At 45.6% G+C, this 16,418-nt stretch overlaps 1 long non-coding RNA gene across 1 annotated transcript in view; it reads left to right on the forward strand.

Annotated features, from left to right (window-relative positions):
* LOC142803227 (uncharacterized) overlaps nucleotides 1–12,765 on the forward strand; it is a 35,110-nt gene extending 22,345 nt beyond the window's left edge. Inside the window, exon 2 of the long non-coding RNA XR_012894014.1 lies at nucleotides 12,339–12,765. This is a non-coding gene — a long non-coding RNA (uncharacterized LOC142803227). The remainder of the gene's footprint in view (nucleotides 1–12,338) is intronic.
* The last annotated feature ends 3,653 nt before the right edge of the window (nucleotides 12,766–16,418 follow it).

A 16,418-nucleotide genomic window follows, 5' to 3' on the forward strand; every position in this document is an offset into this window, starting at 1 on the left:
CGTGGAGCGGGTCCCTTGGGCGCAGAGTCCCGGCACCAACGGCCACAGAGTGGACCTTCTTGACTTCACGCGGCCAGACCAAACACCGAGCTACGGCATCGGACAGATGGTCCACGTACGGCGCCTTCAACTCGGCAACTTCATCGGCTCCGACAACAAACTGTACACTATTGATTGACTATTTTGCGTACCAGCTCTCGAGTCAAATGTATTTGTTTTCTCTATTCGTTGAGTCCTGTCGTGTCTGTGAAGGTGTCTTACGCCCGTTTGTCCACATGCGTGCTGCGTTATTCTTCCTGGAGCGAATCCTGAACCCACGTTAACATCACAACGTCATATGAACTAGACCACCGCAAGAGCAGCAAGGCCATGAAATGTATATCATGACATTCATGACATACATGTCGTGATTTTTATGTTATGACTAGTCAAATATTCTCGCCCTACAATCAGGCTATGCCATACCAAGGTTGTTACCGATTGTATTATCCAAACGGCCAGGAGAACTGAAAGTTGTAAGCAGCTAGATAGATAGATAGATAGATAGATAGATAGATAGATAGATAGATAGATAGATAGATAGATAGATAGATAGATAGATAGATAGATAGATAGATAGATAGATAGATAGATAGAAACGCCTAAAGTCGTCGAAGTTCAGTAAGAAATGCTTAGCATTTAAAATATCGCAGCATATTCACGGGGTCAATGATGATGAGAATGATGATGATTGGGCGAAGCTCCGGAGGTACATTGGTCAACTGTTAAGTCTGTTCGTCTGTCCGTCTGTCCATCTGTCTGTCTGTCCGTCCGTTTATCGATCCATCCATCTATCTGTCTATCCGTCCATCCATCCATCCATCCATCCATCCATCCATCCATCCATCCATCCATCCATCCATCCATCCATCCATTCATCCGTCCGTCCATCTCCTATCACACTAAAGCACGCGGCTCCCTCGCATCGGAGGGGAGCGAGCACCGCAGCACCATCCAGTGAGTACTCCGAGTACTAAGTACGGCTACGATGGATGATGAGGGACTAGTGTACATTCTAAGGAGTATAGCCCCAAAGATTGGCAGCCAATCTACGAAGTGAATGCTGATGATGGAGCGAACCTAGGTCATATTGTCCACGTTAGAATCATCGACTTTAAATATAGTAAACAAACGGAGAGATGGGTGGACGGAAGGACAGATACACAAACGTACGAAGGAATGGACACGCGCACAGACGGATGGTCGCACGGACAGGCAAATGCATGGACGGACGAACAAATGCACGCTCGTACGAACGGACAGTAAAATACATGGTTGAACCATATGGGCACTGTGCACGCTTTATGTACAACATATGTAACACTTTTGATTCGCTCCGGCGGGAAGCTACGACAAGAACGACGTCAACGGACGTCGTGCAAGCATAAGGAGCTTCGCTCCTAGAAAGCGACAAGTACGTAAAATGAAAACAACATGATGCAGAAACAGTGGGTGAGGTGCTATCTAAGAGGGCACAAAACGACAAATGATGCGCAGGCGTACACGTGTTTCATACACAGGTTCCACCTAGGTGACTTTTTTTCTGCCAGGACGATTACATTGTCAAGCTCAGCTTGCACATTCTGTTGCCAGCAATATGCCTCATTCATATTTTCCTAGTATAGCGGAGAAGCGGTTGCTGGATGGGTTACGTGAAAAAGAAGCCACCACACAGAACACCAATTGTAAGGCGGACGTACGACCATTGTGCATGGTGTGTTTATTTTCACGCCAAGTCAATGAAACTGCGGCTTCAACTCCATGACGGTGTTTCGCAAGCCCTTAAACACTTCGAGACAATATGGCTCATAAACCATCTTTGTTGTTTTTACGCACTGATTATACTTTTACCCTTCATATTTTTACGCATATGAAGGAGGGCAAACAATTTTCTTTTGCACAGAATATTGCGAATACCTACTTCTGGGGCCCACTGGCGTCATCTGGTGGCCATAATATAAACTACCGATGTATGGAAAACATAACTTCCTCCCCTCTTATTCAAAGACAAATGTATAATCATAGAAGAGTGTGAACCAAACTGTATTCCTTATTTGAATTGAACGTTCTATCAAGCAGTAGTAGAGTGCCTGTTTATTTATTGTAATATAGATCATACAAGTGACAGCTTAGAGTCATGCAATAGTGACAGACTACCAGTCAGCACGGACTGCAGCTTGAAACTAGCCTAGCATAAAGAGGCAGTTCTACCAGGCACTGGCGAAAGAAGCACGGAGAACGGGAAAGCTCTTGCCGTATGTGTTTTTCGCCTCCACGTCTCATTGCACTATACCTTTTGGTGCCCAAGAGTTTATCTTAAGAACAACTTTCTCACTTTACTATAAAAGCTGTGTGCGTTTTATACATATATATGCGGGCCTTATGGATATTGTGCCTTTCTCGCTTAGTCGTCATTAACTATACGAACTTCAGTGCCAACTCCTTGGACGTGTGTGCTCTTTTAGGCTGAGCAGCTCGTTAACGTATTTACATGTCTGCTCTCAATGAGCGCGCGCAGGATTACAGCCGCTGTTAAATGAAGGATTTTAGCTACAGCGGGAAAATGAAACCTACACCAATGTTCGAAAAAAGAGGGGGGGAGGGGCATAGAGCATTTCTGCACCACACAAAGCGCAGACTTTCGCTTAACTAGCCAATCGACAATGCTCGCAGAGATATAAAGAAGGTACGCGGCCACTTTTGTTCTTAGAGCGCAATTATGAGGGAAAATGCCTGCGTCGCCACGCCGACCGTAGTTGCACACTTGCGCAGCGATGTGTGCACGCGGAAGGAGGGCTTCCCCATCAATCACTGTTACGCGCACTTGGCGAAGAGAGAGGAAGCCGGAAACAAGTCACACAGGGTGAGTCCCGTGGCAGGTCCGCGCATAGCGACAGTGCCTTGGCACTGAACATTTTGCGCGCATCTGCGCCGGTGGTGGGTAGACAATTAGGCGACCTCGCTGCTTTCTTCTCTTTGGTAACAGTGACTTGAAACACTTCCAGCACGTTTACGCATTCTTTCGTGCGTCAAGGAACTGTAGCAGTGTCGGCTTCTGGGGCATCTGATCGTATGCGGAAAAGAAGAAAATGTTGAGAAGCCCTTAACGACAGGGAAGGTGTAGTGCACGGGGTTTTAACACGCGGCCCGTGATCCTCTTGTGTCCGGCCTGTGGCCCGCACAGGACTGTCTTCATCCCACTTTTTTAAACTTATTTTGGTGAGCTAGGCAGGCATGTATGGTCTTAAATATTGTTTTCGCGATGCAACCATTGGGGTCATGATATGTTGAAACATAACCATGAAACAAAAATTATAATTCAGAGCTGGTACCCGCAATTTAGTCATTTTGGCAATCGGTATCAATATGTTGGTGGAATCCTGGTGCCATATCTACTTCAAGAATGACCGGTACATGATATGTGCGAAGGATTATTTTTAAATAGTAGCATACGCCCCTCATCCCCACCGATTTTACCTTGTTCCCTGTACCGACTGGCCCTTGTGAAATTCCGCAACTCCGGCCCGCTGGCCGAGGTGAGTTTGAGACTTCTGGTGTAGTACAATGGCTCTGGTGTAGTGAAAGGGCACTCCATTCATTTCTGCTTTTCTTTCTTCTAGTGAACGACACGTGTACGTCCTATGGTTAGTACAGAGGGCAACTGCCCACAAAAACGCTAGCGCAATCTCTACGTCACGAGGCAAATGGGTACAACGATTGATGGCAAATGACGCCGCCGAGTATCACGACACTACGGAAAGAAGAATCGGCGGTGGCTAGGGAGCTGCAAATGGGAAACCCAAGCTAAAGCTCGGGCGCGATGCTCATGCGGCTGAGCTATGCATCATTGGAGATAGACATTCCTCGGTATTGGGAACATCTGGACGTGACGCCATCTATCGGTCGCAGGAACGGCCACCTGTCATAACTGAATAGGAAATGGATGAAATAAATCATATCTATTGAAAGAAGTTAGTTATCAAAAACGACTCCAGGTCATGTATAGCAGAGACTAACGTATACATTTTATCAAAATTGCAGTATCCCACTACAAACGTGCGGCTGCCCAGCACAATTTAATACCGCCCTTAGAAACACAAGGGATTCTATATGTTCAATATTCAACGCTGTGTGCAGCTAGATCGTTTGTATTACGACAATGTAATTTTGCCAGTCTGTTCAAGAATATATGTCTCGGCTGTATAACACCAAGAGTTGTTTTTTTTTCATAATTTGCTTTTTTGTCATATATGAACTTTTCCGCCAATCTTCCGTTCAGTTATGGCAGACCACCGCTGTGGGCGACGGGAGATGGCGTCAACCACATGCGATTGTCTTCCAATGCGGAGTAAGAGGCAATGAGCTCGCCCATGCCTTGGCCCGAGAATTACTCTTCCAGACCTCCGACACCGGCATATCACACCCACCCTCGGCTATGCGTATGGACCCGTTCCTAACATACACAGACATTCTAGAACATCAAACACTTGAAAGACGGAAACGTCCGCCCCCGGGGCAAAGCTCAGCAAAGAATCTCAGGTAGCGTGGCGTCGCCTAAAGACCTTGTCTTACCCCAATCCATACATACTGTCCAAGATAGATCCCGACACATACGCACCACCGTGCAGGTTCTGCGTCACTAAAACAGCCACCCTGTACCACATGGTATAGGAATGCCCACACAATCCACCTCTACAACCCAAAGCACAGCACAACACTGTAGGGTGGGAGGCAGCTCTGTCCAGTTCAGATCCGAAGACCCAATTAAGTGGCCCTCGTGAAGCGAGCGAGGACAGCGGCCCGTGCCAATGGGATCCCGGACTAAGGAGCCCACTGGACGACACACTTTCCTCGGTCTCAAATAAATGTTTCATTCCCTCTCTCCAATCCTCGCGTTGCCGGCGAAGGTGGTTTGTCGCCGAATTCGGTTGCGGCGGCCATGGATGTGCACTCGTGCGCTTCTCATCCGGCACGGAGCACTGCTATAGGCAGCATTAGTCTTACATAGCGACGCTCCCCATATGCAATCCGAAAGATCTGCGCGCGTTCGGAAGCGGGGGCGGCAAGGTTGTAGTCAAATGATCGGCAGTGATAACCCCAGTTACAAAAGAATCAGTGGGACAGCTTCACATTGTTTTTGAAGTGTATTGTTCTACGCATCGTTCTGTACGCACAAGTGATCTGCCAGAACCTATAGCCACGAAACGCCTTTTTGTAAGATACACATTACGTAATAAGCTGAGCATCAAAATACTTACACTTACAGGTTGTTCCAGTAGGTGCTGCACAGTCATGTTTTGGAATAATGTGATGCGACATACAAATAATTAAGAGGGACAAATAAACTTCCATAGTTGTGGTTCTCTTTTATTAAAATCGCTAATCGCAAATTAAACGACAGAAAATGACCATAAAGTGATAACACAGCTCTGCGGAGGAATCTGGCAGCAGTGACGGCATATGAACCACAAACAAGAAAAGAGAGACCCTGCATGGCATTGGATGTTAGCAAATACTATATTACAACTAATTAATTTACTCATAAAAACGGTAGAAAGCAGTATGACTTTTATTAGCAATCTCCTTGATGAAGTTACTAACAGGCTTGAAGCCAAAAACGTCTAAAGAACGAGAACGAAGAATTCGGGCCCTTCACAGAACTCTTACCACTATTACAACAGGATAGTTTTCAGAACATTATTGTCACTTCGCCGCGTGTATTTTTATCAACCACACACCTCTATTAGACATTTGAATTACTCATGCTGTTACTACAAACATTGTATCTGGTGTTTTCAGCTGCGGCACTAGTGATCATGTGCCAATTTTTGGGCATGCTTAAGCAGCACAAAGACTTACAGAAACATTCATGGCTGAAGACAACATATCCTAAAACGTGTCCGCACAGACATGAAACACATCAGAACTGAAATTTACCCAGGCTGATTGGAAACAAATCTATGCAAGAGCGGATAGATAAGAGCCACAATGTCTCTTTGAGCATTCTAAAGAAGCATTACGTGTGTTATTTCCCATTATTCATGAATCGCAAACAACGAAAATTTACGTGCATTGTGCATAACGAGTAACCAAATCATTATGGCAAAAAGCGTTTTAGTGTTGTCTTTCATCCCACCGAATCAAAAAAATTTTAATGAAATGTTTGAAATGTGCCCAATAACGAAATACGCTCAATTTTGCCCCCCCCCTCTCTTTCCTTTGCGTGTCTCCCTCCCAAGCCCCAATGCATCATCTGCAGAAGCATTGGCGTGGACATTGGCGCGGACATCAGAGCCCCCGTCGCCGCCTGAAGCGAGACCGTTAGATGGTGGCCGAAGAGTTTTGCCATGACTCGCCGTATACGGCATGTTAAAGAAGTGAATAACCTAGTGTGTTAACATACGCATAAAATTACCAGATCAAAGGCTACGTAAAGAAATATTTGTATAATGTGACTGGTACCGAGGTACCGAGGAGAAAGCGAGCCTACACGAAGGACTTTGCCCAAGTTTCCAGGATGCAAGTCGAGAAAGCGTCAATGCACAGCCACTTCTCCATATTGTCAGAGATTCTTTTCGAGAACGCTCCCTGTGACATAAACTACAAGGTCTATAAATAACGCTCGTGTGAGAGAGGTTACCAAGCTGCCAATTTTTTTCCCCGTCCCTCGCACTCCATCAAATCTGGTTACGGCTTTCAGGTTCTCAGAACTACTTTTCAGCAAACTGTGACGCGGTCCGAAACCCAGTGTTTTGATTTATAGCTTAGGAGAAATGAGAGAGGTGCTTAGAGATGCTTAATGCTACGCAATCAGCTCTTTTGTACTCGAAAAAAAAAAGCAAATAACAGGGGTGCCCCACTTTAGTAGTCATGTATACGTTGTGCAGGGGAGCTTGTTTCACCATTTCTTTGCTGGCAAGAACAACTTAGTAAGTGTAGACTTCTGACCTTGTTGGTTCGACATATTATTCATGTTCAACGCGGAAACTAAATGGGACGAGAAAAGCCGGACAAGCGCCAACCTTCGAAGACAGCGGCTTATTTGAAGCCTGTGCCCACCTTTGTGCAAGGAAGGAGACAACTCAGGCATGGGCTATCAGAGGCGACGAAGAGAAATAGTTCACTCTTTCTTTAAGGATAATCGGGGCGTACTCAGATACTACTCACCTAGATGATGACTATTTGTCCATTGAACTATTTATTAATCTGGAAATTTCGTCTTTATTCACGGGGACAGTGAAACACTCACTGAATAGTGGCAAACATGTACACAAGCAGCGAAGTGTGGCAAACCAGCCATATACCGTTCTCTACACTGCTGTTGGGTTACATGAGCATCTACATTTCATTCACTTCCTGTTACCCTTCATACCATGTTTAATTCCGTGTATGATTTGAATTCAAGCCCATCACTGTTGAAAGTTAGCTTTCAAAATTGGTTCGATCGTTTTGGATTGCGCTCTTCAAAGTGACGAAACGTACTTGGCCCCAAAATGAATATCAAGCGCAAGGCAAAGATATTCGAACGACCTCCACATGACGAGGAACCGTAAATTATTGGTTTCAATCAGTTGTGGTTAACCAGTCTTTGTAATATTATAATTAAATCCTAAGTGCTTGTTATGGGAATAACCATGTATACGAGGACGCATATATATGTAAATTCCTTTTCAAAAGGGATTTTTATATACTTCACCACATTGAAAGTCTAGGACTATTCGTTGTTACCACTTCTACTTTCCTTGTTTCCACCACATGTTTTGATGACCCTATCTTTAAATCGTTGTCATACTAGTTTTATTTTTCGTTTCATTTCCCGTGTTCGCCCATTGGGTAGTTTGTATATGAAATATTGCATTTAAGTTGAAGCCCATCCTGCTTGAGCCATACGTTTGCTGGCAGTATTTCAAATAAAAATAAATAAATTTTTCAAAGCACTGCCTACGCTCGCCCCACCAGTGAGACGTTATCCTGACCCACTTGGTCGTGCACATTATGGCGATGTGTACGACTTACTTTACTGTGCACTCGTGTCTATTTGGACACGCTACGCCGGAAAAAATGGCTCTGTACAAAACCAGCTCCATTGACGGAGATTGGTGAATTCTATACTACGCATACCGGATGTCTCTCACCAGCTCAGCATGAATGATAACTGCTGTGTTGATATCTGCTCACACTGAAGTGAACGCGCTAACTAGCGCGCGTGACAAGTGGCTTGAAACCATTTCTCATGAGGCGAGCTATGTTTCCAAGCATACGTGTGGCTTGAGCTTAACAAATTTAACTCGTCAGTGCTAGTAACACCACTGGTTCTTGTACAACAAATTGATCCTCCTGTAAGCTATCACACAATTTGATATAACTGTAAATAGAAAGCCCGAGGTTACCGTGTATACAATCGTTAGCAATCGCGCAATTTGACGACATGCAGACCAATCACAGTGTAGCCACTATAAGAAAGCGTTGCGATTGGATAGTTACAACAGTCCAAAAATACCGTTACACTCATTCATGAAATTGTGGTGTTTTCAAGGCTTAACATTTCCGTGCGTAAAAACAAAGTAGGAGTTTTAAGATCAATGCGTAGATTTGTAACCATTACCAAGTTCTCCCCCCACACTGCACTGTATGGACCTGAATGTATATGCCTGCTTTGTCGTAACTATTGAGGCTTCGTCTCGTCTACCGCTGTGTCTGACTTCTAATCTCCACAAAACGTAAATCTAAGTGAATTACGAGCACGAATTGTAAAGGCCTTTTTGTGTTCGTGGGGCTCTAGCGCTTGTGATTAACGCTTCTTCCTTCCACATCTGCACTATGAGCTAGAAAGTGCGCAGATGAATAGTTATATAGGATTATCTGGCAGTGTTTCGCCAGTAAAGAACCAGCCCTGTAATTAGTATTAGTATCAGTTCTCTAATTAGGATGAACTAGCCCATTACATAATCATTAGAGCTATGTGTTGACGCGCAAGCATTGGGCTTGCTTACCCCTCACAACTTCAATCTATCTGGCTGCTACAACCAACTTGTGAGAAGCAGTAGGTATGGGTTGTTGCTTCTGATTTGCCTATACAATCTTCGAAAAGCCTACTTGTCTACAAATTTACGTGGGTACTCTTCATTGACTGTGCGTCGTCTTCGGGTTGTGCACCAGAAGCAAGTTTCGAGTTATGTATGCAAAAATGAAATCAGTATTTATATGGGGGTTAATACATAAATACGTGTATAACTTTGTAAAGACGTATACAAACCTGTGCACAATGTCTGCATTGACCTTGCAATTGACTTACGTTTTTTATGACGTAGCAATAGGCCAGTCACCTGAGTCCCTTCTGAGTGGGCCCGCGTTATCTCCTACAGAGTTTGCAGTATGCTAGACAACTAAAAGCGTGCCGAGGTCGGCGCATTTCTATGGATGGCGAAGGGCAGACGTAAGAGAAGGCGCTGTTTGTGTAAGCGTGTTTGTGTAAGCTCATACGCGTTATTGATCAGTGCATTTGCCAGGAAAATTATCCACATTGTGCCGTAGTAGAGTTTCGCAGTGGTGACGATGTTTGCAAGCGTGTGGGTGGACGGAAATGTGAGCGTGTGTTAATAACCTAACAGTACAGCGCTCGTAACCAAAACTTTAGGTTTATCTGATTTCCGTAATCAGAAATCGCAGTAATGTTCTCTTACAAATTGAAAACATACCTATGCATATGCACTAATTCACATCTTGGGGCGTGAATTTCAAAAGCAATGAGTGGGCTGCGTTTAAGATATATGACTGAATATTGCACTGCTTGACTGCTGTGTAAGACATTGAAGAAGCCACAGCATGCAGTGATGTTATAGTTGACTGCAGTGACCCTCACTGACAATACAGAAACTGTTGATTGATGATTGATATGTGGGGGTTAACGTCCCAAAACCACCATATGATTATGAGAGACGCCGTAGTGGAGGGCTCCGGAAATTTAGACCACCTGGGGTTCTTTAACGTGCACCCAAATCTGAGCACACGTGCCTACAAGATTTCCGCCTCCATCGGAAATGCAGCCGCCGCAGCCGGGATTTGAACCCGCGACCTGCGGGTCAGCAGCCGAGTACCTTAGCCACAAGACCACCGCGGCGGGGCAATACAGAAACTGTGATCCTCTGCGAAACTCAACAAGAGTCATCTTCAATGCTTAAATAAACGTATACTTTTACACAAACTCACTTGCGGCGAGTGGAAATAAATAAATAACAGACAATAAGAAACTACGCCGAGTGCAACGCTGTTCGTCCACCTCATCGTCGTGACCAACGTATGCTTTTGCTATAGAACTTGCTTTCACCGCAAAACGACAGTTCTGCAAGTCAGTCTAAAGAAATTTCTCCGGCAAGCCAGGCGCGTCAGAGCCGCCGACAGCTGGCGGGAAGACAATGCGTGTTTTCTCGAAGCTGCGGTTCAATTCCTTTGTCCATCGTCCATCGCATGCAGCGTCCAGCTGCGCCTTGAAACTCGGACCCTTTCTTCTGTTCGAACTATAGACGTCTCGAGGGATCGTTTGTATTCAAGCACTTCAATTTGTGAATAGAAGAATGCGTCGCCCTGAGATGATGGAAGAATCAGAAGTAAACGCGTCGAGAAGGCGTCGACGCCTGCAACTGCGGAAGCAGCTGCACGAGTTCGCGGCACAGCTGTATGGGGATACGAGGTGTCATCACTTTGGCCTGCAGCTGTGCGGAGTGCACATGACTGTGTGCTGTCCAAGCTCTGGAGTGACTGCACGTACTCATTATGGTTCCTGGTTTGGCCATTCCTCATAAGTTACGAATTTCACTGGCGGCGTTGTCGCACGCGAATGCTATAGATGTGACCTTTACAAGTGCTCCCATAACAAGCACTGTTGTATGCGCCGCAGTCCAGTAATTCATCTTCTCCCAGTCAGGGGCTTGTCGTTCATCAATCATTGTTCATATGGCAATATGATCTTCAAACGAGGTCCCTTGTAATTTCACGTTGGCACATTTGCATTACTGCCTAAATATGAAAGCATGACTTCACGTTCCGGTGCCGGAATGTTAAACGCGATAGCAGCAAAGGTGTGCCCTGACGCCATGCCATGCCATCTCACCGAAGATAGGGTTATGACTTGAGTTATATATATAGAAATCGAAGGGAAGGCATGACAGGTCCGGGTATTTTCTATATTGAATGAACTTGCAGATAGCACATTTGAAAAGGAAATTGTCTTTAGTAACATTTCGGCCGTGCCACGCCCGAAACATTACTAAAGACAATTTCCTTTTGTGTGTGTGTGTGCGTGTGCGTGTGTGTGTGTGTGCGTGCGTGTGAGAGTGTGTGTGTGTGTGTGTGTGTGTGTGTGTGTGTGTGTGTGTGTGTGTGTGTGTGTGTGTGTGTGTGTGTGTGTGTGTGTGTGTGTGTGTGTGTGTGTGTGTGTGTGTGTGTGTGTGTGTGTGTGTGTGTGTGTAAATTATGCACCATCTCCCCGAAAAGAAGTATGATTGGATGCAAAGCATTGCCCCGGCTGAAAAGGGTGCCGACGCGGGTGATGGAAATGGTTTGAAGCAAAACTCTGTGTAGCCTTTACTCGAGTAAACGTTTCTTTGAAAGGAAAATACACTAGAGGCGAGTTGGGTTTATTGTAAGTTTCATCACAGATAAACGAGTCAAAAGAGTGTTTCCACTCAACGTGCGGTGGAGCGTTGCGGGCGGTAGAGAGGGTGAAGCGAGAGAGAAGTTTGTTGCGAGCGGGCGGGGAAGCAACCTCACCTATGTGTGTTGGGAAGAGCTGGCAGCTGCTGTGGGTAAGGGAGAGAATGACATCACCACGCAGCTGCGACTTGACCTACTTGGCATCGTCCCAACAACTTCAGCGAGGAGAACGCAGTGCGCCGTGTTGGCACGGAGACACGGAAGGACAGCGTTACACAGGCTAGTCAAAGAGCTGCTTCGCATCTAATAAATAGGTCAGGCATACACTCACAAGCTTAGTTTGCCTCATTTTTTTTCAATAGGGAAAGGGCCCTTGACTTCGTTTTATTTTGCAGGAAATATAAAAGTGCGCATCGTGCTGATGTACAATTTCGGATCATGCACGACAAGTTGACGTTGTTCAGCTCATCGAAAGAAAGAAAAAAACTGAGAGAAAGAGAGCAAGGAGGGGCAGCTTCGTGCTAGAAGTGCCACGTCTGAAAGAGGTGCATAGCTGGGAAGCCGTCTCTTTTTCTCATCGGTTTGCTTGTTCTTTCCTGCTTTCTTTGCACATTTTTCACTTTTTATGTTTTTTCTGTCTCTTTTAGGGATGAAGCTCCTAATGGCCAAGGCTTGCCCATTGGCGTGGCTGCGCCGTAGCCACCTCTGACGATGACGATGATGCTGATGACGATGAACAACTAGCTCATTCAAGACCACATATTCTCTTTCTGCTATCACAGCGCAGCACATGCAAGATGCCCACTATACGTCAAGACGATGACGCTGATGATGATGAAGAGATGACGATGATGACCACGGACAACGACAGGCTTTCGCAGTATATGGCGTCTCGATATGTTCTACGATGCATTTCGTATGACTGGAAACACCAGGAGAACGGGCACATGACCTCGTCTTTGCCAGCATCAGGGTGGATCCGACACCACGAAGCAGTAATAATGAGTGCAAAACGAAATTCATAACTCAACACAACATACCATTTATGACTAATAAACACTGTAAATATTTGTACACCACTTTTTCACACTAATTTACATACGTGAGTGGTCAATGTCATTGGTGATTTACAGTAACACCTAACGATACCACTGATTTGTGCACTCATCATTTACTTTGTGGATATGCCATGACCTTTTCTGTCTTTATCTTTAATAATTTTTTCCTCTATATCTCTCTTTTTCTTTCTTTTTTGCTTGCTGTGTTCAGCGCTTGCTTCTTTTTTTTCTATTTTGTTTCAAAGCTTCGTTTGCATTACGACAAGCCCTCTAGTATCTTTTGGCTGATGATTATAAGTGCTCATTTTCAATGCGCTCGAAGAAGTAGATGAAGAACACTCCTCCTTGGCGTGAGCGCACGCCAAGGAGGAGTCAGCCATCAGCTCTCGAATTTTACTAGTCACACTACCACTTACTATTTAGCTGATACACTGCAATGATTCAACTTTCAGGAGAATTTCATATAATGATTTCACCACAGATATTTAACAAATTCTATTATTTCTCCCCCCCCCCTTTTTTTTTCTTTTTTTTAACATTGCGCCAAATTAATTTCACAGTCAAAACACAGTATTCATATTCCCCTAATCTAGAAAATCTATAGGTATTTACTTGCATTAACCGCCGGCTTCTTGGCCAATCCCCCTTAGTGGGTGAGAGCCACAAAAGAAAGGAACAAGCAAGCAAGCAAGCGCACGCTCAGTATGCTATACACATTGAGCGTTATGCTAACTGTAGGCGTCAGGATACGCTAGCGCAGCACCTTTCAAGTGATCCGCACTTGGAAGCTGGAAGGTCAACCTGACTAGTGGCATCTGGTTTCACCTCTTTCAAGTCAAAGTGAGCTGACAAGAAAGAAAGAAAATTGGGGAAAGAGACTTGCTTACCACAAAATTTAGCAGATGGAGGTTCGACGCTGTGGTAGCATTTGGATGTCGCACAAGGAGTTCATCTTCCAGCGACACATTTTAGGAGGGAGGGGGGGGGGTCACTTGAAGTGACACCGGAGGAGGGAGGATGGGCGGAGTCCTAACTTTTGTTTGTTTTATTGCAATAGCAATTATATGGACACTCTCGGCTGGAATATGCCGCCAGCGTCAGCGTGGGCGTCAATGTCATGCACCGTATATGTATACATATCAATATATATGAAAACGCAAGAAAGAAAAAAAGCCAGAAAAATATTCAAGCCCACGGAATCTAGCGGGGGACCTCCGCTTCGTCAATGCGAGGCGTTAACCACTGAGCCACCGAGGTGTACCTCCTTCTATGTTCAAATGGCAAGCTATTTATACCTACCACTTACCACCATTGGCGGGCATCTCGGGAGGGGGGGGGTGTAACTATCGTGTTTTTAGCATTATCAGCAAGATGGCGCACCGAGCGTGCGGCGGCTCACATCTCTCACGCGAACTTTGCCCACAGAGAGTATAGGTGAGTAGTGTACGATTTCTCGCGCGAAAAAAGCAGTCCTATGCCGAAAGTGCCTTCTCTTACACCGTCATCGCCGCCACGACCACCGCCATGACCACAGCGACCTCCCCCGCCCCCGCCACCAGGTGGTGTACGTCCAGAAGTGCCGGAAGACACTGTGGCGCCACAGAGAATATCTGGCTCTGACTGGCCCGCTTTGCCGCGGGTACACGTGTCTACGGAACCTAACATCGACAGTCAACAGCGGATATGCCCTCAGCAGGCAGTCTATCCGCCCAAGAAGTACAATTTTTCTTTGTATTGAGGTCGTTAATGAGTGTTATTCGTACTCTATTTTCTAGCCTACAGATCCCTGCCGCTAAATGCGCACTGCAAGTCTTGGACACACTAGAACCGATTCTCGCCGGACTTCAGTAACAAGATGGTGCACCATAGACCACGTCAGTCTTTTCGAGAAAAAGAATTCAGTGGAACGCCAGAGGTCTACAGTCAAGAATGCCTGAGTTTCGACAGTTCGTTTTCGAAAATAAGTTTCCCATCATCATCATTCGGGAACCGCATTTTTCAAAAACACCTCGACTGTCGGGCTATGAATCGATTGTTTCTTCATCGTGCATTGAGCGAAGTCAAGTTGCTGTGTAGATCCGTAAAGAACTCACTTATGCTCGCCAAAGAGTTGAGTCTCACAATGGAAACCACTACGTGTGTCTATATGTTGAAAAGAAGAAATTGTCGTTTACGCTGATAGGCGTATATATAGCGCCGTCACATCGACTGGATCAACAGATATTAACTGATATATTTGCAAAGACTCCAGAACCTTGGATATTGATGGGTGACTTCAATGCCCATCATCCACTGTGGGGAAGCATGAAGACAAATCGAAAAGACAGTTGATCTCGCATCAGAGCACGGGATTTAGGTGCTGAATGACGGCAGCCCTACTTATTTCCGAGGAGTAACTTATAGCAGTTGCCTCGACTTAACATTAGTGTCACATAACATTGCCACGAAAGTCCCATGGTTCACAGATATTGAAACCCACGGCAGCAACCATATCCCCACGTACGTGACAGTCAGAGGTCTGGACAATTCTTCTTCCCCTGGACACTCAAGACATATTGACTGGAAAGAGTATCAGATATCAGTGAAGATCGAGTGCATGCACGAACCACCGGAATCCATTGAAGAAGTAATTTGTTGTGCGATGGAGGCTTCCACGAAGATATGTCCGAAGGAATTGAGATGTACCGCACTTGACCAACAGTTGAAACAACTCCGAGCAGTCCACCGACGTGCCGAAAAACGATACAGACGCATGAAATCTATCTATGACCTCAGAGAACCCAGAAGCATTCAGAAGAAAATCCAGCGTCAAATGCACAAACTCCAGGAGCAACGATGGAAGAGTTTTTGTGACTCACTAGACCCTCGAAAGCCTTTGTCTCCCATATGGAGGACTCTTCGAGGTATTCACTCACATCCACAACACCGTCATTCCTTCGCCGCTCTGGCGCTACATCAACGTCGCTCAGAGCTTGATGTTTCTGGTGAATTTTGTGCAAAGATCGCTGGCGACATCTTTATACCGATAGATCTATTGCCACAGGTCTCTCCAGTCGCACGAGATCAGCAAATGGAGGTTGCATTCACTATGGAAGAACTTCATGCGGCATTGAACACATCCAGACGCTCATCGTCCCCAGGTCCGGATGGAGTAACCTATACTACCCTACGTCACCTAGGCCCGCGGGCCCAGCGCTGTCTCCTGGACATTTTCAATAAGTCTTGGAATGAAGAAATGGTGCCTGATGAGTGGAAGTGCAGTTGACTGGTGCCTTTGTTGAAGCCCGGAAAGTCTCCATTGGATTTGGCATTATACCGGCCTATAGCACTAGCAAGCTGCGTCGGCAAGGTCATGGAGAGGATGCATGCTTACACGCATGGAATGGTACCTGTAACGTTATAACATCTATCCTGATGTTATGTCAGGCTTTTGACGAGGTCGGTCCTCAATGGATAGCGTCATTGACTTAGTGACCTCTGTTCAGCAACAGAAAGCTAAGAAGCGGCTGTCGGTAGCTCTGTTCTTATACGTGAAAGGTGCCTATGACAACGGGACCCATGAGGCTGTTCTCAATGCTCTTGAAGCAGCTGAACTTGGAGGTCATGTCTTTCGATGGGTAAGAAGCTACCTCACAAAGAGATTGATGTTCGTTATAACTGAAGATTGGC

Source organism: Rhipicephalus microplus, chromosome 3 (genome assembly GCF_043290135.1).
Source record: "Rhipicephalus microplus isolate Deutch F79 chromosome 3, USDA_Rmic, whole genome shotgun sequence".
NCBI classification, from domain to species: domain Eukaryota; kingdom Metazoa; phylum Arthropoda; class Arachnida; order Ixodida; family Ixodidae; genus Rhipicephalus; species Rhipicephalus microplus.